We start from the raw sequence: 6,702 nt of genomic DNA, 5'->3' as shown, positions 1-6,702 counted from the left end.
TAAAATATTTTGTGTACGTATTGTATACAACCTAGAATTATTACGTTCGTGTTTTGAAAACGCGTTGATTATTCTCTATTATACATTGTATGACGCTGCTTCGATATGTATACATATATCATATATTTGACGATTTTATTCTATATCACATATACAGTATTATTTTCGTTCGATTAAAAGTATCCTTTTATCCAACTACAATTGTGTACACACGTATATGCGTATAATAATATGTTATATAAATCCTCGTATTCATGTTTGTCCCTTTTTTCTCTCCAAATCGGCTTTCAAACTTATTGTTAGAATTGTTCGTTCTTAATCTAGATTTCAAATTCACACACACACACACACACACACACATACAATACGCACACTGATAACCATATCTTTGCTGTTAAATTTTCTTTCATATTTTATTCAATATTTGTATTTCGTTTGACCGATGTTTAACCGTCGTGCAAGAAACATACGAGGTGCATACGTGGATGTCTTTAAACTGATCGGAAATTACAAACATTTCCAAATAAACTATAATCGTTTAATTCAATATGAATTATTTAGCATGAAGAATACCACGAATATTACGCGTACTGCCATGCATAATAATATTGAATAATATTCATCTGGTGACGAATTAAACTGTTTATGTACTTATCTAATCTACGCCATCTTCATGGAGTATTATCTTGTTATTGGTTAGTTTTAGTTCTTTAGTATGAAATTGAAAACACTAAAATATAAATAATATGATTTAAACAATACTAAAAATTGAAAAATATGCAAAATAGACAATTTGAAAAAGGACTTATTTTTTTTTTTTTTTTTAATATACTCGTAACTTAGTAACATAATATTACTGGAATTCACTGAGACTTTGTTTAAAGGATCAAGGAATATTTTTCACTATAGATTTATATTAATTGATAGAAGTATGGAATATTTTAATAGCTATTACGAACAAATTAATTAATTTAAGTATTTACCGTATAAACATAATTGTGATTTTGTTCAGTAGATGTCTAATAGTTTTAATTTTAATTTAACAAAATGTGATTAATTATATTTAAATAACATTATAATATACTTAAATATAGTAATTATAATTTAAATGAGAAAAATATAACTTTAAAAATATTGTATAAAATATCAGAAAAGTGGAAACAAGTTAGTACTAGCTACGTCATTTCAATTTTTTTAAAGAGGTGCCAAATTTTAGTAAGTCAGTATTTTTCAATTTTTTCTACTTTATAGTAAATAAATGTATTTTATGTATGTATGGGTATGTATCGGGTTAATGAATTAGATACTTAGTATTTTAATTAGTTAATGAAAGTGTTAAGTGGGAAGCTGGAAATAGCTTTTGCCATGCATACCACAATAATACATAAATAATAAATAACAATTACTTATATACATAATATACTATACGTATTATAGAGTTTTCATATAATATATTTTATCTTAAAGCATCGACCATTGGCGTATTTATAAACTATATGGTAATCCAATAAACGTAGGAAAAAATGGAGCTGCCAAAGTACATCCGGCTACCTTCAAATAGTGCTTATATCTTCCTTGGAATATTCTTAGATTTATCTATATCATACACAAATGCTTTAACTTTTCATATTTAATAATGAATTACTTACTAACATCGATCGCACTATATTGGTTGGCCCGTTGTAAAATATTTCACACGGGTATTGCAGTTACAAACCCCTAACATAACGTCATCGACTTCGGTATTTATTGCAATATGGTGGCTTATCGCCGTTTTTACTGCATACCATGTTCGAAATATTATCATTATTTATTACCTACGTTATAGGTCATTAACAAAAATGGTACGCGTGCACAGTTCACACACAAAGCGCCCAAATTAATTATCACGTTTTATAGAAGGTAGTTGATATTTTGGTTTAGTAATACATCAATCGGATATGTCAGCCAATACGATTAATCGATTAAAATAATAACAGCACTTGGTAACAATGTTACATAAATATTATCATTTTACTTTTTCCAAAGATAGAATCAATCAATGTGATGATAATTATAACTGCAGTTATATATTAGAACGGATAAGATAATTATTCATTATAAATTATTATATAAGATCATTTTTATTGTCATTTACTAAAAAATAATCTGGTATTGATTTAAATCATTGAGTGTCAGACCCATCTTATTCATTAATATTATTAATTACAATCTTTATCTGTTATTCTTATGTTTAAATATTTTCTCATAGTAAAAATAAATTTATTTTTTAAGTATATGTGATTGAAATCTATTATTGTGTACCTTCCAATCATTGCTTTGAGTCGAAGTGTTGGGTGGCTACTCCAAGGTGATTAATAATTTAAAAAATTGATACAATAATAATAATAATAATAATAATAATAATAATAATAAATTAATACTTAATTGACAAGCGTAAAGTAATAATTAATAATATTTTTGTATACTGTTAATATAAAATCATTACTAATTAAAAGGTGTTGAATTTTTGTTTTTATTGTTATTGAATAGCTGTATGTTACTGTAATTATACTTATATTTCCAAGGATATTTTATTTAAAAATATGTTATTATATACTTATATGATCGTATATTATTTATAATATTATTACTAGTTATAATTTATTTATAATTCAATATCGACATAGTACTATGTAAATGGTATGAATATGTTTGTGGCGTATATAGTTTAAAATTTGTTTAAATATTTTTTAAATTTCAATATTAAATAGTTTCAAGTCCTTACAAATAATATTTTTTTAAACAACAGTAAAATAATTAAAAATCGATTTTTTTTTTTTTTTTGTTTAAATGTCAATATTTTAATTTATTGCTTATGCCACAACTTTTTTTTTAATTTTTGATAAAATTGTGGTAAGAAAGTAACTAAAACCATTTTTCTATACAATATGTCTAAAAGTTTAATTCAATGATAAATCATTGCATATGAAAAATAATTTTGAGCGAAGATGTCTGTTAGTCTATATTACTAAGTACCTATGTTCATATTGTAGTTACCATATTTAATTTTAAATTAAATTTATTAATTATACGATATGTCGAATTGATTTTTGATAGACAATAATTACATTTAAAATAGTATTATGTGTATAAAGTATAATAATATACATCAAAAGTTTCAAGTTTTCACGATTAATATAATTTAAAATAGTTCTTAAAATTATTTTTATCTACGAAAAATTTGAAATGTTTGATTGAACTCTAGGTATATTGAACTTGAGTACCAAATAACTCGTTTTAATGTCCCTCGCGGATATTGAAGTAAATTCAGATTCTAGAATATAAATGAAATATTCTTGAATACGTAACAAGTTTTATTTTACTATATATACTTTATTTCTTTTTCAAACTTCATCCCAATGGAGTAATCAAATAATAAACCATCTTTTTTGGTTTTTTTCTGATTATATTTTTTCCACGGGGAATTCAACATGTGAGGTTATCACAAGCTATCGATAGCTTGTGATTATCACTAATTTTGCATTCTAATATAGATATTTATAGGATTTTTATTTACAATATGACTAAATAAGTTCTTTTAAATATTATTTTAATAAAGCACATTTAAATGAGTTTCGTTCAAAGTAAAACGTTTTATTTATTTTAATAGTATATTTTGATTTTTTTTAACAGTTAATGTAATGCATTTCTATCTAGTGTAAACATTGTTTTAATAATATAATATTTCTTACATTCTGAATAAAATACAAAAACAAAAGTACCATGTGAATAATTTTCATTGCTGTTATAATTTAATAGCACTAATTTATTATTATGAGTTATTCAAGTTATAATATGAAATAATTTTTAACTGATAATCTCTACTGGTTAATAATAAGCATTATTTATTTACTATATTAATTTGAGCTTGCAAACATATATAATTTAAACTGTTTATATAATTATTTGTATGATAATTATAATTCGTTTAGTATACATATAAAATAATTTAAACGTTTGATTAAATATTTATGGTAATTATTTGGTGGGAGAATAACGCACACCCGATGAAAACGTAATGACAGTACATATAACTGCCTCTACAGATGGCAACAGACATTTTAATTATATTTAGTACACACACATAAACTTATATTTATTTATTCCATTTATATTTGTTATGTAGGAACGTATGAATGTTTATGATTCTATTTGTCCATAAATGAGTGGTGTCATACACAGATTTCTATCATTCATCAAAAGAAATAAAAAACTAACTTTTTTTGTAAGCACTATTATTGTAATTCGTTAAGGTATGACTTGATAGATAAATTACGTTAAGTGTAATTAAATTAGCTGGTATCTAAAAATGTATTTATTTTTTTTTAAATAAGGCACTGGTCAATTTTATGGTTTTTGGATTATTGACTATGTAAATTCTACATAAAATTCATTTCAAACAATATATTTATTCAATTAAATGTGGACTGGGTTTTGAATATGTACTAATATATATAGTAATTGAATGAAATAAGAGAGCTTAATATTGGTTTAACTATAAAGAATTTTTTTTTCAGTTTATTATCTACGTATATATTTTTGTCGGGCAGAAGAGATCTTAAATAGGTATAATATTATATTATGTAAATTGGAAATTTAACACATATGTTACTTTAGACAGGCCAAATTGCAAAAAACTGTTGCCTTAACAATTGATAAATAAGAACCGGCAAAGTCCCAAAGAAAATATTTGTTTTTTTTTTTTTGTAAAACATTTTAGAGTCATCTTACTATTAAATTCAAATTTAACACACCCATTACAGTTCTCCACTCGACATCTATCGTACAGCTGAGCGATACCTAATTGTCCAACTTTTTTATGAATTAATGTTTATTTAAATCAAAAAAATATACATAATATATGATTGTTTTTTATGAATATTTGAAGTTCAAATTTAGATGAAATTGTATATTAGGTAACTGTTTTGTTTTAATTCAAAAACATTATTTATGGGGACTTCAATTTTGACGTTTTTAATTAATTTTATTATATGTAATGCAATTTTTAAAACATATAGATTAATTTTAAACGATTACATATTTATACCATATTATTTATTTACACTGTCTGAAGGTTAGTAGTATTAACTTAAAAGTTAAGATAATAATAATATAAAATGATATACATTTATATTATTATAATAATTAAATACTATTAATATAATAAATGTGATATTTTTCACAAAAATTATATCAACCTACTATTATATTAATTTTTCAAAACTTTTAAAACAGAAATATATTATATTTATCTTTTAAGAGGTATAATTTTATTTATGTTGATCATTTTTTATTTTTTTTAAATTTTTTTTTAGTTCATTTTTTTTATAGATACTCTAGAAAATTTGTATAGTTTCGTTCATTATTTAATTAATTAATTTAAAATAATCGTTGGTTAGAATTATTAATCAAAAATCAATAAAAAATCATCTAGTTGAAAAAATATTTAGAAAAGGGACAAGGGTTATAGATTAAACATTGAGTCTTACCTTTTTTTTTCAACAGCTGGTAAGTTTTTCCTAATGCTTACAAACTATTGGTAAAATCTAAAAATAACACTCTCAATGTAACATTTGAAATCTGTTTTAAATCACTAAATAGGTTACGTGAATCTTTTTATACATTTGTTTTTTTTATCCTGGAAAATGTTTATAATATTTACACTAGATAAGTTAAAAATTATTTAAAATTATACATGAAAAATATTGTCACTAATAATCAATTTTTTATAGTTTTTCAGTTGTAATTATATAAAATATCAAATCAAACGTAGTACAGAATATTACTTTCAGAGATCAATGAATTTCTTTTTTACAACATTTTGTTTTCTAACAATAGATACATATTATTTTGTTACTGATGTAAAATATTTGCGATGATTAAGTTAAGTTTTTATTATACCATCATTCATTATAGAAATTAATTAACGATTATAGAAGTTTGAAGAAAAGCTGATAAGCTTCTACAATCTTCTATGCTTTTAGAATTCCTTTTAATATTAGCCACAACTTAACATCGATAACCTTAAGCACGGGTAATAGAAGCAATAACATGAAACCTATTTTTGTATACAATAAAAATAAAATTATGTTATTTTAATACATTTTTTTTTAGATAGTACAAAAAATGTAATAATATATCGTATAATTCTGAATAGTATATTTTCAACTAACTTGTAACGCTTGCATTCCTGAATTATAATCTAATTTGAGATTTTATATTCCAGGAATTGATTTTTTAATTATAGTAAGATTTCATTCAATATAATATATTTTTAGACTAAATTAAAATTCATGATGGGATTTTATTTAATCTATTTTTTTATTAGCTTATTCAATTTTATTTAGTAATTTAATTTTAAAATCTACAGTTACTTTTTCTCAACTTTGGTTTCTTAAGAAATGATTTGTTAATGTTGTGGTAATTTTATGTACCTATCTATTTTAATCTCATTCGGATAATTGGTTCGATATAAATTTGCTTACGAAATCTAGTCACATATTGTAAGCTGGAATTGGGTCTTAGCCGGTGTATCACGTAATAGGGTACCGTGGTGTGTCGTCAAAAAAAATGTGTTTATATATTGTTTTTTAATTCTTAATTCATTATGCCAACCTCTATCAGAATATAAACTTAAACAAAAAACTCGTATCTAAGCCA

This window comes from Melanaphis sacchari, unplaced genomic scaffold (genome assembly GCF_002803265.2).
Source record: "Melanaphis sacchari strain LSU unplaced genomic scaffold, SCAv2.0 Contig65_pilon_pilon, whole genome shotgun sequence".
NCBI classification, from domain to species: Eukaryota; Metazoa; Arthropoda; class Insecta; order Hemiptera; family Aphididae; genus Melanaphis; species Melanaphis sacchari.
Note: the sequence above shows the minus strand (reverse complement) of the source record.